This window comes from Zophobas morio, unplaced genomic scaffold (assembly GCF_036711695.1).
Source record: "Zophobas morio isolate AGI-343-1 ecotype UQ-CSIRO unplaced genomic scaffold, CSIRO_AGI_Zmor_V1 ptg000011l, whole genome shotgun sequence".
NCBI classification, from domain to species: Eukaryota; Metazoa; Arthropoda; class Insecta; order Coleoptera; family Tenebrionidae; genus Zophobas; species Zophobas morio.
The window spans coordinates 1,733,542-1,754,018 of record NW_026972116.1 but is presented as its reverse complement, the minus strand read 5'-3'; the positions used below and the strand labels follow the sequence as shown (position 1 = coordinate 1,754,018).

General features: G+C 38.6%; 1 protein-coding gene across 3 annotated transcripts in view; it reads left to right on the top strand.

Moving 5' to 3' along the window:
- The window catches only part of LOC135126635 (furin-like protease 2), a 429,769-nt gene that overhangs the window by 83,168 nt on the left and 326,124 nt on the right, over nt 1-20,477 (top strand). Inside the window, exons 1-2 of one of the 3 annotated variants that reach the window (XM_064052674.1) lie at nt 12,402-12,493; nt 12,560-12,626. The exons of the other annotated variants lie outside the window; for them this stretch is intronic. The gene's annotated coding sequence lies outside the window, so the exon portion shown is untranslated. Of the gene's footprint in view, nt 1-12,401; nt 12,494-12,559; nt 12,627-20,477 lie in introns of those variants that run through there. 3 annotated transcript variants of the gene reach the window in all.

Below are 20,477 nucleotides of genomic sequence, written 5' to 3'. Positions count from 1 at the left end.
ATTGACGTAGAAATTTGTTTAATTTCAATGAGTTGTCTTTTCAAAACATAGGCCTAAAATTATTAATTAAGCCACAATGGAACAAAATGTTTTGATATGATTAGTATTATTCTTACTTGATCACATTTAAATAAAGACGTAGTTATTCTCACATTTTCTAGAAAATGAGGTTTTTAATTTGATCAATAAAAAAATGGTCGAAGGCTGTAAATATGTATAATCCGACAAATCTAGCTCTTAAAAAAAGTATAAAAATTGATTTTACGACTTTCATTTTTTGATACCCACTGTAAAGTAAAACCAGCGGCATAAATAACACCCCCGCATTACTATATAAAGACGTGCGTATTCTTCACATTTTTGAGAAATTGGGGCGATTCGTTTTTAATTTGACCAATGTGATGACGACATCTACATGAATAATACTAGTCACAGCACAAAAGAAAAGTAGTCATAGCGTATTACCAAAGCAAGAAAAAGTAAAGGGCTAACTTTGGCATCGAACCCTCGACCGCAGGTCGCCGTTCTCCCCAAAAAGGCCACTGCGCCACGAGGAATCATATCCCGCGTTGGTATAATGTTATTAAATCTTGCAAATGTTTTTGCGAAAATTTGAACATTTAGCGAAAAAACTGAAAGCGGATTCGTACACAATGATAGGAATATATTTTTGTATAACATTAAAATCATTTTATTCATTGAAATGAGGTAAGCAAATTGTTGGTGGTGATTTTTAGCCAAATTTTGGTTAACATTTAACCATCTACATAATTTTATAATATATGTACATACAAAATTTGACAACAATCGGTCTGAGCGTTTCGGAAATTACGTGTCTAATAAAAATGGATACAGACAGATAGGCAGACAGACAGACGGAAACGGGAGACGTAAAATTAGCCATTCGTCCGATGGATGCGATTACTATAGTTACGCTCGGGAAGTAAAAATTGGAAAATGTTAACAAATCTTTTCGTTCAGTATACTATTTGTTATGTGTTATATGATTGGTAGACATATTAAAATAAATCTCTTTCTTTAAAAGTGTTGCAGTTGTTACAAAATAAGACGGTTTGATATTATTTATTTGTTTTAGTGTGGTGAAATATAAAAAAAACTCAATAAATTTGACGAGATCTGCATATTTATAGAAAAAAAATTATCTATTGCTTTTTTCCACTTTTGTTTTACGCTACCTGCGATTTAATTTAACCCTGTATTAATGAAATAGTATTCGTTTATATTTTCCTGTCCAGAAAAAATTGTTTGAAATTTTTGCTTGAAATGTGATGTGGTATTTCCTTATCTTGTTTTAAAACTTTTATTAGTCTCATTGCGTGGCCTATTTTCAATTAAGATTGTCTTATAATATTCAATTCCATTGTTTAGATTGTTCGCGGGAGTATAATATACCCGTTCGTATTGCGAGCTAGTCCATATACTTACCATTAATTGACGTTTTAGAATGAAGTTCGAAATGAATTACGTTATTACTGAAACTGTATAATTATAGAAAGAGGAGTGCAAATTTTACACGATGCAATTAAAAGTTGGTTATGTTGAAAGTGACCGCCACACTTTACTTTGTGCATAAAAGTGAATGTTTGTCGTAAAGTGGAGTATGTAATAAGGATAGGGGCGAAATTTACTTAACAAAAAGTTGGATTAGTTCCTTAGACCTTTCCCAATTAGCAAACTTTAACACTCCGGAGTGCCGGTCCCGGTTCTGGTGTTCTTAGCCACATGTGTTGGAAGAGAAGTTAGTCAATGTGTCCCAAAGCTCCACAATACGTTCTTGATTATGATGGTGATATCAAAGGAATTACTCGAAGTGGGGCTCAAGTTTCATAATTATTCAAGATGTAACGTTTCATTTTAGGGTAATGTTTCTAATGTTCGGAGCATTGTGCGTTTCTAATTAGATTATGTGACGGCTTGATATTGGTGTGATGTCAAAGAACTCAGATGATATTAAAAGGAAATTTAGATTTTACTTCATTTATGTAGATGTTGTCACAGACATGTAGGGTGATATACTTGGTAGCATATTTTCCTCGTAGGATGTATAGAAAGGTAAAATCTATGACTATGACGAAGCAAGAGAAACAACAACGGAGAATAAACAAACGGAATTCATTTTTTATTTTCCGAGCGTAGGCAGAAGTTTTCTCGACGTATCATAACCCGTAGACTATGGGAAAATAGGCCTTCCGTTTTCGTTTGTTTGTCGTTTGTACTCTGTTGATGATTTTATTGGACCGATAGCCTCCGAAACTATTGGACTGATTGTTGTGAAATTTTATAGCTAACTATTTTAGGAATATCGTGTAGATGGCAAAACGCCAGCCAAAATCTATCTAATCATCCTCTAAAATGTTATTTAAATTTTATAAACTACATAGTACATACTTCCTTACCCTCGTTCATGCATCCGCCTTGACTTTTTACTTTATACATCTACATGTTTGGGAACAAAATCATTATTGTATCCCATTTTACACTTTAACTTAGAAACTGTAAAACCAGATGGTCTAATGATATAGTGCGCTTCTATTTGTTACTAGTTATTTACATTGTCGAAAATACCAAATATCGCACGAGTGTGAAAAACCCAGCAAGTGCGATGTTTGCCACTTACGCATGAGTTATGTACGCTATTTTTCCCACGACCACGACACAGCGCGTATTGAGAAATGTCTACGCCGTGGTGTATATTCAAAGTGGTCTTGAGCATGGAATACTGGGCCCACAAAGTGTTTGGCTTTAACTTCTCACCCAGTTCGCAAAAATATGCAACCAACACATTTTCCGAAAATGAGGAAGTGATATTTTTCGTTTGCCGCCAGCGGATAAATTGATCGTAGACAAGTTCATATCTTTTTTTGGATTTGTCATGTTATAATTTCAAATTTTGTTGCTTAGCTGCTTCCACAACCTCTGGTGGAGTGCCTTCCATAGAAGAATCACTCTCAATGTCCATTTTCACAAACTAAAACAACATAAACGAAGCACGAAAAGCAAACTGTCAACTAAACCTCAAACCACAACAATCCAACTATTTTAATGTTGAACCCGCGCGAAAGTAAATCGCACAGTCAAGCTGTGCGATATGTGTTCTATCACACGCGTAGGTTAGAGCCAAATTTCGTGACATCTTGATTGTGTGAAATTGTCAACTTTCGATAGTGGTCGTGGGAAAATAATTTAATAATATGATATAAACTTTTAAAAATTTGCCTTGACTTTTTGGTAGTATTTATTGTCTTTTGGGGGAAAGGCAAATTATGTATAAATCATTTTATAAATGTTTTTGTCTTGCGTTATTCTTTTTTACATTTTCGAGTTTACATTTGTGATAGATAACCTCTGACCCTAGTCGTACAATCTGAACTTAAGTTCAACTTCAATACCTTTGCTGCAAGAAATTTGAAATGGTCGAAACTTTAAGGCTACATACACTCTTATCGATTTGTTGTCAATTTTGCTATATATATGTCGAGTATGTGGACTATAGAAAAGTTTCCATCGTGTGTGAAGGAAATATAGTTTAAAGTTTGCAGAATCTAATTTACTTCAAATACGAAACGGTTTAATATCGCAAGTTGAATTATATAACCACCGATGGCTGGAACGAATCTAATCGAAGTTACATTATGTTCCGATCGGTCGTATTTCTTACCAAGGTTAGGCGGATTTTGAACTGAACAGATGGAATCTATTCAACAAAACATCAATAATAAGTTTTTGTCGTTATTTTTGGCGGGAATTTTGTGTGATTATGTAAGAAATGGTGTACGAAATGATGATAGTGCTGAAATGTGATGCATGTTATTTTTTTGTATTGGATTAATTGTTTTATCTGTACTGTTTTATTTATATTGACTGTCAAAACATAGACAACATAATCCGTGAGTAAATGACACTTAAAAAGTGTCTTTTTGATATTTAATACCAGTTAAAACAAAAAGTGAAATATAGCTATCTGTTTGGTGTAACAACACTGACGTAGGGTCAGATCCTATCGTATTAAAACATTTCGTCCGAATTGATGCAGAGAGTGTTTAAACAACGAAAGGATTGATACGATATTGATACACGGTGGATTCTGCACGGTTGTGCAGAGAACGTTATCCGCACACACCACAGAGATGCCCTGACGAGCTGTTGTTTTGAATTCGTTTGTTTTTGATTTTAACCTGATGATGTCATTACAAAATGTTATTAAGAAAGTACTACCTGGCACAGTATTAAAAAAAAAACTGGATAAATGATAACGACATGAATGTCTTATTCTCATTGCTTTGTATTGATCTATGGGAACCTGATTCACTCAGCTTACTCAGTTTTTTTTTTTTTTTTGTTTTTAATAAAATAGTACTATGCGCGTTTACCTGTTGTTTTATTCTTATAGATATAATTTCTAGGAGTTACCATAAAAATGAAATTTTTGTAAAAAAAAATTGATTCGAGGCGAAGGACGTTCGTTCTAAATAATTATGTAGATGGTAGTTCAGTTTTTTATAGACAATATTCAGTAATATTTAAGAATATTGTATTAAATAATAATAACAATAATTTTATTTAATGTAGATAATAGTATATTACATACCGAGGCGGGAAGTGTTTCATTACCGTCGAACGCCAGATTGTTGGACCGGACGCGTAGCGCCGAGGTCAACAACAGGCGTAAGACGGGAATGAAGCACGTCCACCGAGTGTATGTATACTATTTTATTCACAATCATTATAAATAAAAATAAATGGAAATAAAAATTCACTTCGCTCATTTTATAATTAGACAGCAGGCGTTCCATGTCAAAATTGACATAATTTGTCAAGTTTTTTGTTAAATTATTTGAGGCAAATACGCTAAATAAAATGTCTTCAGATTTATTATGGGCACCTGTAGCTTTATTTCGGTTGTTTTCCTACCATAAGCTGGGATAGAAGTGGGTGTTTATCTAAGGAACAATTTATTTAAAAATCAAACAATACTACAGAAATCAAGCCTTCACTGGCGTGGAAGTTCGCAAAAAATTTGCCGACCTCCGACGAGGTTCGTAAAGATGACAAACAATTGCCCACTTTCAAACTTCAAAAAAGTTGGCAAATGACATATTACATACCGATTGTGAATAAACACGTTTTTTTCACAAGTCACTTCGTACATCCAATAATGTACACTTCAAAAGAATACCAAAAAAAAAAAAACGCTACATAAATGTATCTTTAATACAGTGATCAAAGCACTAGTAAGCTTTTCTTAACAAATATTCCTTGATAATCTTCCTGAAGTGTACAGTGGCGGAAATTTAAAGTCGGGCACCAAGCTGACATTTTCATGACATTTTTACCAATTTTGGTAAACGGGGCTTTTATTACCCATTTTACTTTCATCATCTCCACGGTGATTTTGTATTCAATCAAATTACACATCTGACGTTAAGAAATTTGTTAAGAAATTCAACCCATTTTAAATTCTGGTTTCTTAGGATTCGTTATACTTATGAAACAATAATAAAGTCATATTTACAGTCGTCCAAAAGTTCTGCCCAACTTTAAATTTCACCCACTGTACATCGGTACTATTTTGGGCGTGAATTGATAATATGTGTATTGAAAAACTTTGGACCCAAGTATTCAGTACCATTGCTGCATTTCTGTAACCTTAATTTTTTGTGATAAACATGTGATTTGTTTCGTGTTTCATAGTTTGGATTTACGTATATATGAAATAAAATTATATATGCAAGTATATAAGTGTATACGCTCTTATTAGAATTATGATATTTACACTGCATTTCACACACCGGTATTAAATGTTGAACTCCACACACTGCGATTTGTGTGAAAGTGTTAATTCGCAAATGGGAGTACAAAAATTTAGTATACAGGGTGATTCGGCCTAAATGATGAATGTAATTTATGGTTAGCGGCAACCCGAAATACTTTATTCATTTATTCCTTGATCCAGAATAGAATTTAAAAAATCCGGGACGGCAGACAGACGGACAGACGGAAAGACGGACAGACGGACGGACAGACGGACAGACGGACGGACAGACGGACAGACAGACGAAAATGGGAGACCTATTTCTTCGTCTTCTAGGGGTCATGAAAGATCGAGAAAACGTAAAAGTAGAGAGTCGGCCGACGGACTCGATTACAATACTTCCTTTGCTTACGCTCGGGAAGTAAAAATATCACAAATCCACGAAATCTGTGGTTTTAAAAACGTCAAAACGAAGTGTCACTGTCATGCATTACATTTAAAATAAAAGTTGATGGAAATAATTTTCTGAAGAGGATTTTCAGGAATCCATCGCGGATTTTCTTGTGCCTAATATTGTTTGGTTACATTGACATTGTTGGAATTTGGCCCCATCACTAAATAAATTGTTCCTGATAAAATTGACATCATTTAGCAGCTGTTCCCGAACAAAATTGCAAAATGTTAATCTTCGGGGAAAGTCAGTCCCTCGTAGTTCATGAACTAAGCGCATGTGAAACGGGTAGAAATTGTTAGCCCTTAACATTCGATAAACAGAAGATTGATTTATACCAATTTCTCTCGCAATTGTCGGTTGCCTAATGTGAGGATTTTCTAAAACACTCTCCAAAACTCGGATCCGGTTGGGATATGAGTAGCGGTTAAAATACTTCCCCATTTACTCACAAGCCGATCGTTTCATAATTTCATTTCAAGTCTTTTGAAATTTTTTTCTGTTGAATGTTTAAATTCGGGATATTTCTAGGGACACAAATTTGCCGCTACGAAAGCATTTTTTGATATTCTTCATAAATTAAGATCATGTTCGTTTTCTTGGTGTTGGAAAATAAATATTTTGGCATTTTTGGAAATAATTTTCAACAGCTCAAAATTGACAGTGACATAAGAATGCAAACTTGAATTCATGATACTTTTTAAATTCTACTATGAATCAAGGAACATAACAAAAATGTACTTTGGGGTGCTTATCCGGATAGCTCAAATTCGTCATTTACGCTGAATCATCTTGTATATATATATATAAACGATACATTAACAAGTTGTCAGAATGATTTTATGAAATGAAAATTATAAGTACTTCTCACTTATCGTCTAGTAACTTGTCACTTGTCGGTTGTCAACTTGTAATGTATGGTCTGTTGTCTATAATGTTTCTGTCTGTAAGTATTGTAATTTATGTAATCTTGGTTATAAGTATTATTATTATTATTATTGTTATTATATAGTATATATATCGGCATTTCACATTTCAAATAGGAAAATTAAAAGGAGGGCTCTACCTGAAATATTTAGTCAGGAGTGCCAACTTTTTAACTGAAATAAAAGAAATTTTAATTTTTCATCTCGATGTGCAACTTAAGAAATATTTTTAGTGAATGCGCCTAATGTAAAATTAGAATGAGTAAATCGATTTTAAAAATTGATCGATTTATCTTCTTTATTATATAAAAGGCAATGTCCCGACTGACCTATCAGCGCCTAGCCCAAACCGCTAATGCTAAAAAGTTGAAATTTGGAGAGAATGTTCATTTTATACTGGAGGTATCGGTTAAGAAGGCATTTCTCGAAATTAATGCCCTAAGGGGGTTAAAAAGCGGTGATAAAATTTGTATAGGACCAATATGTCTACTGTAAATTTACATCGTTACGTGAATTCTGGTACATTTTAATTCTCTTCAATATAAATAAGGAAATAAGTATTTAAGCATTTTCAGAGGTTCAACCCTAAAGGGGGTGAAAAGTGATGTCTAAGTTTGGGTGGCTAAGTTTGTATAGGCACAATATTTCTACTAAAAATTAAAATTTTTACGTGAAACTTGGTATTAATGTTCTTTAACACAAATAATGAAACCCCCCCGCCCCTTAAGCATTTTCTAAAATTCAATCCCTAAGGGGGCGAAATGTGGAGGCTAAGTTTGTATGGGAAAATATTTGTATTGTATATTTACATTTTTACGTGAAACTTGGTACTAATGCTCTTTAACACAAATAATGAAACACGTATTTAAATATTTTCCGAGATTCAACCCATAAGGGGGTAAAAAAGGGTGTGGCTAAGTTTGTATGAGAAAAATATTTTTATTGTGATGTTTACTTAAAACTTGGTATTAATGCTGTTCAGCACAAATAATAAAACCCATATTTAAGAATTTTTCCAGATTCAACCCCTAAAGGGGTGAAATGTGATGGCTAGATTTGTGTGGGAATATTTCTATTATAAATTTAAATTTTTACGTGAAACTTGGTATTAATTGTCTCTAACACTGAAATGAAACACGTATTTAAGCATTTTCCGAGATTCAACCCCTAAAGAGGTGAAAAGTACTGGCTAACTTTGTGTGGGTAAAATATTTCTATTGTAATTATAAATTTTCACGTGAAACTTGGTATTAGTGCTTTTAAACACAAATAATGAAACACGTAGTTAAACATTTTCCGAGATTCAACCCCTAAGGGGTGAAAAGTTCGGGCTAAGTTTGTATGCGAAAAATATTTCTATTTTAAATTTTGAGGTGATGTTTATTTGAAACTTGGTATTAATGCTCTTCAACACAAATAACGAAACACGTATTTAAGCATTTTCGGAGATTCGACCCCAAAGGGGGTGAAAAGTGGTGTCTAAGTTTGGGCGGCTAAGTTTCTATAGGAACAATATTTTTTCTATAAATAGAAATTTTTACGTGAAACTTGGTATTAATGTTCTTCAACATAGATAAGGAAACCCCTGTTTAAGCATTTTCTAAAATTCAAACCCTAAGGTGGTGAAATGTGGAGGCTAAGTTTGTATGGGAAAATATTTCTATTGTATATTTACATTTTTACGTGAAACTTGGTATTAATGCTCCTCAATACAAGTAATGAAACAGGTATTTAAGCATTTTCCGAGATTCAGTCCCTAAGGCAGTGAAAAGTGCTGGTTAAGTTTGTAAGGGAAAAGTATTTCTATTGTAAATTTAAATTTTTGCGTGAAACTTGATATTAAATTAATGCTCTGCAATACAAATAATGACGCACGTATTTAAGCATTTTCCGAGATTCAACCCCTAAGGGGGCGAAGATTGTATGGGAAAAATGTTTCTACTGTAAATATAAATTTTTACCGGGAACTTGGTATTAATACTCTTCAACACAAATAATGAAACACGTATTTCAGATTGTTTCGAGATTCCACGCCTAAGAAGATGAAAGGAGTGACAAAGTTTTTATGAGCAAACATTTTTTATGTCGATTTTTACTGGAAATTGTATTAATGTCCTTCAACACATTTTTTACTTGTAGGTTGATAATAATGCTCTTCAACACAACGAATCGTCTACGCGAGCGAAGCCGCGGGCCAAAAACTAGTATATCAGATTTGTTCGAGAAGCATGACTGCACTAGTTTTTATCACAGTTGATTAGTTATTGGGTTATTGCTGTCGTGACACAAATGACCTCACCTTGAGAACAACCCAAAAAAATCCGGATCTACAAAATTAAGCCAAAACGTTATGAATTATTAGGCATGTTATTGTAAATTTGTAAAGTATACTGTGGAAAATCACAAACGATATTTTTATTCAGCACTATTTACATTATGTTCAACATTTGTTACAAACATTCAGCGCAATTACCCATGTGCGACCCTTCGTGTTTCTTTTAGATTAGATCGCCTTCGTAGAAGAAATCTCAACACAAATCATTTAATCTCGTTAAAACTCCAGGAAAAGGTTATTTATATGCTGGTTACATTTTTGTCGATGTTTGCTGGTATAAGTACGTTGATCGACTTCCTTAAAAAATCGTCGGAAAAGTAGGAACAATCCACTATATTAAAAAAAAGTACCTAAAATCTATAAATTGAAAATGTTTGAAACACAAATGAAATGGATTTCGTGCTGTTCTCGTCATTAAAGGTTGTGACCTTAATTATTATTCTCAATTACCTTGTTAAAGGATTTGAATTATACAGGGAGCAGGGAAGAACTTGACACGCTAAAAATTAATTATTTGTCCTGGAATAAAATGTAGTACGCAACATCCTGGACGTACGTACATTACATTAAAAATTGGAAGTTCTTATTTAGTTAGTGTAACTTATTTCTGGAACTTTTGGTCAATTTATCTTACGGTATTGCTTTGAAGAAAAATCCAAAATAGAATTAAACGCAGTTTATGACTCCTTAATGTTGAAAATTTATGGTATAAAAATTGATGGAAGGTTATTTCGACACAACTTTCCTCCTCCTGAAGTACAGTAGGACAAATTCAGTTTTTTCGAGAAATCATAAAATTTAATTTTGCGAATTTTATTTTTTTATGATAACCATTATAAGTCAAATTAAAGATATTGTTAAAGCAAAGATAAAGTGTGCTACGCGATGCGTTTATTTAAATTGACTTTTTCCATTACACAATTTTGTGATGAAGTCATCAACATTTTTACAAGAATACATACATATATCAATTTGAACAGATGCTGTGTAATACTAATAACAACAGTAGATACTGTATTCCCAAATTTTCGGGAAAGTGGAGTGAGTCGTTCTTGATTTAATAAATGCAATAAGTTACCTCATTCATTAATTTTTTGAGTCACCCTGTATAAGTAATTTTAAAAAGTATGAATGTATTCATAAATCACAAGTTTAAAGTCGTAATATTCTGCATATTTCGGAGAGAATTACGTCATAATTTTTTTGGAAGAGGGGTAAACAAGTAAATTTTGAATAAAAGAAAGTATTGTAATCGAGTTCATCGGGCGACTGGTTGCTTTTATATTTTCTCTATGTTTCATGATCCCGAGGGTACAAAAAATATGTCTCCCGTTTCCGTTTATCTGTCTGTGTGTCTCTGTCTGCCATCTGTCAAATTTTTAATGTATATTAGCAATATCATGTAGATGGTAAAACGCTAACCAAAATTTGGCTAATCATCCCCAACACTAATGGGATGCCGTAATCTCCAAAATTTACAATAGTAATTTTTTTTAAATGTTATAAAGTAAAATACGTAACGTATGTTACGTATGAATTCGTGTTGAATTTTGACCCTGGATATCAAGATTTTTGAAAAAAAAATCTAAATTGTATAATATTTGCAATTTAACTTTGAAACTACAAAATAGAATGCTCTGAAATCTTACAAACGTTTTAAGATTATCGTAATCATAGTAAATCGATAATCAAAATGTATTCGTTTTCTGTCTCCTAAAGAATTGATAACGTCATGTCAACATTTTGCCAAATAAATCCTCTCTGAAATATGCCAAACATTATGATTCTGTACTTGTGATTTATCAATGCACCCATGGTTTTTAGAATTACGTAAACAGATGGCTCAAAAAAGATTAATGAATGAGACAATTTATTTCATTTGTTAAATCAAGAACGACTTATTTCATTTTCCCGAAAATTTCGGAATACACTACTGTTTTTAAGTATTACGCTATCCATGAATGTACGGCTCCTTGCAAAAAATTGATCACGTTATCACAAAATTTTGTAATGGAAAAACTCACTTGAAACAAACGCGTAGCACGCTTCTTTACCTTTACTTTAACATTACATACTTAACTTTTTCATTGATTGATTGATTGATTCTTATATTTTTTCGAATAAGCTGGATTTGTTGTTCTGCACTTAGGGTCCAGAGAAGTTCTGCCGAGATAACTGGCAACCAATTTTTATATGCTGTAACGCACTTTATTTCTTTGTTTTTCTGTTGTCTCTTGTAGTTCTAAAGCTTTGCGACATTTACCACTGCCATGTAATTATCATACACCGAAATAAAACACGTCCAAAAAGAAAAAATTAACTGCAAACTCTTATCATTCATCGCGTATAAAACGGATTACGCGGTGAAAAACAGGATTTAAGCAAACTTTTTCAATGCATCAGAACTTCGCCAGATGTGCCTTTGTCTGTTGGCTTCTTCCTTGATTAAAATTTTAGAATACGCCTTTAGCGAAATTAAAGCTACCCCTAATCGATAAAATATAGAAGTAATTAATTATCATCCCTGCTAAACCAAAACCAAACACCATTTTGGTACACAAACTATTATTAGACATCAGCACGGAACAGTTAATTTGGCGAGTGCTTCTATTATTTTCGAATTTTCATAATGTTTTTCAGGTTTCTGACTACTTATTAGAGCAGTTTATCATGAAAGTTGAAATTGTAACCTTAAAAATTGGAAAAAGCGGGTTAAGAAAATTTAGTCAAACCCAAATGATTGATTAATGTTGGAAATTCACCTTTGATTGTACGTACCAAGTCAACTAATGACTTTTATTAAAATCAACGAATTTCAGTAATTGGAGTGTACCTTTGCTTACTTACAGGAAAGGAACAGGTGACGAGTATCGATCGTGTGAGGTTGCAAATCACTATGACGTTAAATAATGAGCAAGAAATGAAACATTAGGTAAAGTAATTCAGAAGACTTATATAAAGCATGCAGTCGAGGGGTCTTTTCGCTCTTCAAGATTCACAACATTATTGTGAGGCATAACAAATATTAGTAAAACATGACTGTTATCCTAATAATGGACTCGTATCTTTTACAGTGAAATAGGGGAAACAACCGTAGAAACTTTCAAACTCTCAAAGGCTAAATGTAAACCATGTTATAACGTAAGTAAGATTTTTGTGTTGTCAACCGGCCTATTAGATTTTAATGAGTAAAAATTAAGGTGTGCTTCGTTTAGTGTTAAGTCTCAAAACAAATTTGGTTGAGAACTTTCCTTTTACAAAGTTGTTATTGGAAGAGTTGCTACAAATAGATTTTTTTGTGGAGATCGAGGTGTTTTAATACATACCTGATCCTGGAAGTTCAATATTAAAAGTTTTTGTTTCTGGGAGATTTTTTGCGCAAACATTGTATTTTAAAATGAGAACAAAAATTTAATTTTTGCTTAATTAAAACGTAAAATCGATACCGTGAAGCGTGCGCTTATAAAAAATATGGTAGGAGAAGATTTCTTGCGACTAAAGTTGTTTATGAAATTTTATTAAAATTTTCTTGCGATGTCTGCCGTATTTCTTAGGTAAATAAGAATAAATAAATAATTATTAAGGAGAATATGAAACAGAATCAAATTATCACAGCCCGTTAATGTAAAGATAATGTTTATCGAAAAACTGCACTTGCTTGGTTTCAATTTGTTTTTTATGAAATAACCTTTGTGGGACTATGATAAATGAAACCATTTTTAGTGCGTTATTAAAATTTTGTATTTTCCGCGCGTAAGCTAAGGACTTAATAGCAATCGAGTCTATTGGACGAATTGCCACTTTTATGTTTTCTCGACGTTTCATGACCCCTACAGTACGAAAAAAGTAGTCTATCGTTTTCGTCTGTCTGACTGTCTATCTTTCTGTCTGTCTGTCTGTCTGTCTGTCTGTCTGTCTGTCTGTCTGTCTGTCTGTCTGTCTGTCTGTCTGTCTGTCTGTCTGTCTGTCTGTCTGTCTGTCTGTCTGTCTGTCTGTCTGTCTGTCTGTCTGTCTGTCTGTCTGTCTGTCTGTCTGTCTGTCTGTCTGTCTGTCTGTCTGTCTGTCTGTCTGTCTGTCTGTCTGTCTGTCTGTCTGTCTGTCTGTCTGTCTGTCTGTCTGTCTGTCTGTCTGTCTGTCTGTCTGTCTGTCTGTCTGTCTGTCTGTCTGTCTGTCTGTCTGTCTGTCTGTCTGTCTGTCTGTCTGTCTGTCTGTCTGTCTGTCTGTCTGTCTGTCTGTCTGTCTGTCTGTCTGTCTGTCTGTCTGTCTGTCTGTCTGTCTGTCTGTCTGTCTGTCTGTCTGTCTGTCTGTCTGTCTGTCTGGCTGCCTGCCTGCCTGCCTGCCTGCCTGCCTGCCTGCCTGCCTGCCTGCCTGCCTGCCTGCCTGCCTGCCTGCCTGCCTGCCTGCCTGCCTGCCTGCCTGCCTGCCTGCCTGCCTGCCTGCCTGCCTGCCTGCCTGCCTGCCTGCCTGCCTGCCTGCCTGCCTGCCTGCCTGCCTGCCTGCCTGCCTGCCTGCCTGCCTGCCTGCCTGCCTGCCTGCCTGCCTGCCTGCCTGCCTGCCTGCCTGCCTGCCTGCCTGCCTGCCTGCCTGCCTGCCTGCCTGCCTGCCTGCCTGCCTGCCTGCCTGCCTGCCTGCCTGCCTGCCTGCCTGCCTGCCTGCCTGCCTGCCTGCCTGCCTGCCTGCCTGCCTGCCTGCCTGCCTGCCTGCCTGCCTGCCTGCCTGCCTGCCTGCCTGCCTGCCTGCCTGCCTGCCTGCCTGCCTGCCTGCCTGCCTGCCTGCCTGCCTGCCTGCCTGCCTGCCTGCCTGCCTGCCTGCCTGCCTGCCTGCCTGCCTGCCTGCCTGCCTGCCTGCCTGCCTGCCTGCCTGCCTGCCTGCCTGCCTGCCTGCCTGCCTGCCTGCCTGCCTGCCTGCCTGCCTGCCTGCCTGCCTGCCTGCCTGCCTGCCTGCCTGCCTGCCTGCCTGCCTGCCTGCCTGCCTGCCTGCCTGCCTGCCTGCCTGCCTGCCTGCCTGCCTGCCTGCCTGCCTGCCTGCCTGCCTGCCTGCCTGCCTGCCTGCCTGCCTGCCTGCCTGCCTGCCTGCCTGCCTGCCTGCCTGCCTGCCTGCCTGCCTGCCTGCCTGCCTGCCTGCCTGCCTGCCTGCCTGCCTGCCTGCCTGCCTGCCTGCCTGCCTGCCTGCCTGCCTGCCTGCCTGCCTGCCTGCCTGCCTGCCTGCCTGCCTGCCTGCCTGCCTGCCTGCCTGCCTGCCTGCCTGCCTGCCTGCCTGCCTGCCTGCCTGCCTGCCTGCCTGCCTGCCTGCCTGCCTGCCTGCCTGCCTGCCTGCCTGCCTGCCTGCCTGCCTGCCTGCCTGCCTGCCTGCCTGCCTGCCTGCCTGCCTGCCTGCCTGCCTGCCTGCCTGCCTGCCTGCCTGCCTGCCTGCCTGCCTGCCTGCCTGCCTGCCTGCCTGCCTGCCTGCCTGCCTGCCTGCCTGCCTGCCTGCCTGCCTGCCTGCCTGCCTGCCTGCCTGCCTGCCTGCCTGCCTGCCTGCCTGCCTGCCTGCCTGCCTGCCTGCCTGCCTGCCTGCCTGCCTGCCTGCCTGCCTGCCTGCCTGCCTGCCTGCCTGCCTGCCTGCCTGCCTGCCTGCCTGCCTGCCTGCCTGCCTGCCTGCCTGCCTGCCTGCCTGCCTGCCTGCCTGCCTGCCTGCCTGCCTGCCTGCCTGCCTGCCTGCCTGCCTGCCTGCCTGCCTGCCTGCCTGCCTGCCTGCCTGCCTGCCTGCCTGCCTGCCTGCCTGCCTGCCTGCCTGCCTGCCTGCCTGCCTGCCTGCCTGCCTGCCTGCCTGCCTGCCTGCCTGCCTGCCTGCCTGCCTGCCTGCCTGCCTGCCTGCCTGCCTGCCTGCCTGCCTGCCTGCCTGCCTGCCTGCCTGCCTGCCTGCCTGCCTGCCTGCCTGCCTGCCTGCCTGCCTGCCTGCCTGCCTGCCTGCCTGCCTGCCTGCCTGCCTGCCTGCCTGCCTGCCTGCCTGCCTGCCTGCCTGCCTGCCTGCCTGCCTGCCTGCCTGCCTGCCTGCCTGCCTGCCTGCCTGCCTGCCTGCCTGCCTGCCTGCCTGCCTGCCTGCCTGCCTGCCTGCCTGCCTGCCTGCCTGCCTGCCTGCCTGCCTGCCTGCCTGCCTGCCTGCCTGCCTGCCTGCCTGCCTGCCTGCCTGCCTGCCTGCCTGCCTGCCTGCCTGCCTGCCTGCCTGCCTGCCTGCCTGCCTGCCTGCCTGCCTGCCTGCCTGCCTGCCTGCCTGCCTGCCTGCCTGCCTGCCTGCCTGCCTGCCTGCCTGCCTGCCTGCCTGCCTGCCTGCCTGCCTGCCTGCCTGCCTGCCTGCCTGCCTGCCTGCCTGCCTGCCTGCCTGCCTGCCTGCCTGCCTGCCTGCCTGCCTGCCTGCCTGCCTGCCTGCCTGCCTGCCTGCCTGCCTGCCTGCCTGCCTGCCTGCCTGCCTGCCTGCCTGCCTGCCTGCCTGCCTGCCTGCCTGCCTGCCTGCCTGCCTGCCTGCCTGCCTGCCTGCCTGCCTGCCTGCCTGCCTGCCTGCCTGCCTGCCTGCCTGCCTGCCTGCCTGCCTGCCTGCCTGCCTGCCTGCCTGCCTGCCTGCCTGCCTGCCTGCCTGCCTGCCTGCCTGCCTGCCTGCCTGCCTGCCTGCCTGCCTGCCTGCCTGCCTGCCTGCCTGCCTGCCTGCCTGCCTGCCTGCCTGCCTGCCTGCCTGCCTGCCTGCCTGCCTGCCTGCCTGCCTGCCTGCCTGCCTGCCTGCCTGCCTGCCTGCCTGCCTGCCTGCCTGCCTGCCTGCCTGCCTGCCTGCCTGCCTGCCTGCCTGCCTGCCTGCCTGCCTGCCTGCCTGCCTGCCTGCCTGCCTGCCTGCCTGCCTGCCTGCCTGCCTGCCTGTCTGTCTGGTGTCACATAACATTTCCTTCGGGTGCACTTTAAACTGTTTCAGAAGTAAATTCGTTAATCTTAAAGGCAACGCGTTATAAAACAAAGGCTCATAATTATTACAATTTCTACTTCTGCTTAATTTAGTAAAATTGATTTTGATTGTGGTACTATTTCGTGTATTATGTCGATGTGTACAATTCACTAATAAGTCATATTTGTCACGATTGTTTTTTGCATACATATAGAAGACATTGATACTTACATTATACAAAAACGAAAGTGTTAAGGGAACAAGGGGCTTGCTGTAACAGGGGTAAGTTGTAACACTAAATTTTTAACCGGAATTTAAATACTAAATTTAATTCTTGCACCATAAGACATCATGTCATCACAACCACTGTTCCTCCAGCTAGCGCAGTGAGTGGATGTGTGCACGTGTTTCGTTTTGGCCAAGTAAAATATTGCTTTAGTAAAATTAGGTTTTTTGTATGTTATTAATTAATTTTAAACTTTTAATTTTGCATGTAATTCAAAAATTACTTTATTAGCTTTATTATTATTTATTAGCTTTGATATTCCTTGCACATTTTGACGCTAAGCGTCATAATTTTGTTGAAATATAATTAAATGTAGAAAATTGTGCTACGGGGCATGTTGTAACAATATCTGGGGGACAAGTTGTAACATGTTACAACTTATCCCAAATTCACTTTTACAAATTTTGGCTATGCCATATATCGCTTTCCAGATATATTAAGAAAAAGGAAAACAAAACTCAAATCTTTAATGTTGACTCTTTTTCTAAAACTTTATTTCAGTCTTACTGATGAATATTATATATAATGAAGTGTTGTGTTGATTTTTGAAAAATAAAGTCTAAATATGTATCAACATCAGCTTTATTTCTACTGTTACTACTTGCCTCATGGCTGTTACAACTAGCCCCAAACACGGGGCAAGTTGTAACAGTGCACTTTTTTTAAGAAAATGCCTGGTATAAAGTGAATATAAACAATTTTGTCCTTTTGCCTGTTCAGTCCAGTAGGGGAATAGTTAGACTACCGACAGATACTTTTATAATGGTCAAACAGCTAGTAGATACCAAATTATATTCGTTTTCCTAAAAACTGTTACAAGAAGCCCCTCGTTCCCCTACTAACTTACTGATTAATATTTCGTGGCAGATGCAATCGAATGCCTTTTGTAAGTCACAAAATATCGTACCCACAAAATTTTTATTTTCAAGTCTGTGTACAATTTGGGTAATAAAGTGTAAGGTGATCGCGGTCGATGTTGATTTGCCACCCTGAAAACCAAACTGATTTTCATGTATGATATTGTTATCGGTTAAGTATTTACAAATTTGTTCCTTCAATAATTATGTATTCATAGATTTTAGCAAATGCCGGAATAATTACTACTGGACGATAATTGGTTGGTGAGGTCTTGAGATTTTTAGGGACTGTGAGAATTCTTCCTTGTCAGTTGCAAGATTTATAGTTGGGTACAAGGTGATATAATTACATTTTTCATGGCTTTCAGAGTGACAATATCAACATCATAAATGTCACTACTCTTTTTGTTTTTAATGTTATTGATTACCTTCCTTATTTTCGTTTCACTAACTTTTGTAAAGTTCCTAAAATTGCTATACACTCCTGAGACTCTTTGCTGTACCACGGATGAATTTAATTTGCTTACTATTTCCTGGGCAATATCGGTAAAGTAGTCATTAAACCCTTCTGCTGTTATTGAGTTGTCACAGTTTTTTGAAATACTTGTTTTTCAGTTTTGGTTTATTATATTCCAGCATGTTTTGTTTTTCTGAGATGCAAATTTCTTTTTAATTCAATTCTATACTGATATCGATAATTTTTGATGAGATATTCCATTTTTAACCTGGGATATTCAGCGTTAAGCTCAGTTAAAAATTACAGGTGATCTCTCATACCTCTGAGTCGAGCGTTAAACCAGCTGATTCTGGAGTAGTTTTTACCACGAACAAGTTTTGTTATTACCGGAAGGGTCTGATTTATATAACAAATAAATAAGTTTATAACTTTCTCAAATTTTTCACTAACCTTCAAGTTAATTTCATGTAGAAAATCCCACTTTGTGTCAGACAGCAATTTATGTAAATTAAACATATTTACACAATTTTTATTTGTAACTACATATATGCTGCAGTTGTCATTTTTTTTATAATGACTATGGTCTAACTTAACTAGTTCATGGTCAGACGAGCACGCATTTATGACTTTTGCCTTACCCATAGTTTGTGGGCGATTTACAAAAATATCTAAACAAGCGGTTAATCTAGTTGTAATGTGATTTTGTTCCTGAACTCCATAACTATGCATAAGATCTAAAAATTCGTAACATATTTTATTTTTACCTTCTAGAAAGTCAGTATTAAAATCACCTACTAAGACATATCTATGTCTAAGGTACAAAAACGACAGTAGACTGTCCATTACATTAAGGAACGTTTGATAACACCCACTTGGAGGCCTATATGTCGATACCAAGATGCAATTTAAATCTGACAGCAGCACATACTTCACGGGACATTTCTGCACTCATTGCTGACACGTCATCTAGTGCTGTAGCCGATAACTTGTATTTACACAGTATTGTGCTACCCCCTTGAGTATGCTGGGATCTGGAAGAACTAGCTACTATATTATAACCAAGTATATGGAGCTCTTCTAATTCAAACATATGCATCCAATGTTCAGTTATAACTACATGTCATTTGAATATTGACACTTTCTGTTAAAAACTCTTCAAGTTCTGATAGTTTATTTCTAAGACACTGTGTGTTCAGGAATGCAAATCCACCTACACTTTTCAGTCGTAGAAGTTGGCGGTTTGGCGGCTTGTTGATTGCTGATGTTGCCTTCTCTTCTTCAGAAAAAACTGGTAACGCCGTACCACTACACATTCTGTCCAAAATTCAGGTTTTAATATGATTTCGAGGTGGTCATATTTACTTGAAACCAACCTTGTAAGACACATTTGGCGCCTCGTTCTGCGATACAATTTCTACATCAAAATCCTTGTTTACGATCTTCGACTTGAGAAATTTTATCAGCCCCTCCTTTGTGGAGCCCTACTTACATCTTCCAACATATATCCAATTTTTCTTATTGATTGGACAGAATTCTGTTTTAGCTAAAGATATGTATATAATCTCAAAGTAAATGTAAAGGAGTAACATTTTTGCAAGGATTCGTATATCAATTTGGATAGGTGCAGTGTAATACTTGTAGTACCAGCATTGTATTCCCAAATTTTCGGGAATATGGAGTGAGCCGTTCCTGATTTAATCAATAAAATAAATTGACTTAGTCATTAATTTTTTTGAATCGCACTGTATAAACAATTCAAAAAAATATAAGTACATTGATAAGTCACAAGTATAGGCTCATAATATTTTGCACATTTTCCACAAAATTTATTCGGCAAAATTTTGAGATGTCATCCCATGGGTGGTGAATATAATTAACTAAATTTTAGTTAGCGTTTTATCATCGACATGATATTTCCAATATTCATAGAAAATTTGACAATAGTCGGTCCAGTAGTTTCGGAGATGATCTGTCTAATAAAAATCTGGACAGACCGCAGACAGACAAACAGACGGAAACAAAAGACATATTTCGTCGTACTCTAGGGGTATTGAAACATTGAGAAAACATGAAAGCAACCATTGGATGGACCTTATTGCAATACTTCCTCCTTCTTCCTCCTTTCAAAATTGTCGAAATTATTTCATAGTTATCGGAATACTGTTACGATTTTTTTATAGATTCTTTATTACCGGTAATAGACAGAAAACAAGTGACAGCTGAAAATATAAGGGCAATGAGATTTTCAGCAGTTTGCTGTTTCTAGTGATGTTCTGAAATACCACCAAGCACAGATAGTTCTTTTACACGGGTATTATTTCAAGTTTATACTCGGGCCAGGGGCCCTCGGGTTTCTAATACGTCGCCCTCGAAAGGGCATAAACCACTCCATACTACACTTTTTACTAAGAAAATTTTATATCTTACCGTGTAGTTGTTTATATTTAAAAAAAAAACATATTTGCAAATTCTTTTATTGCTTG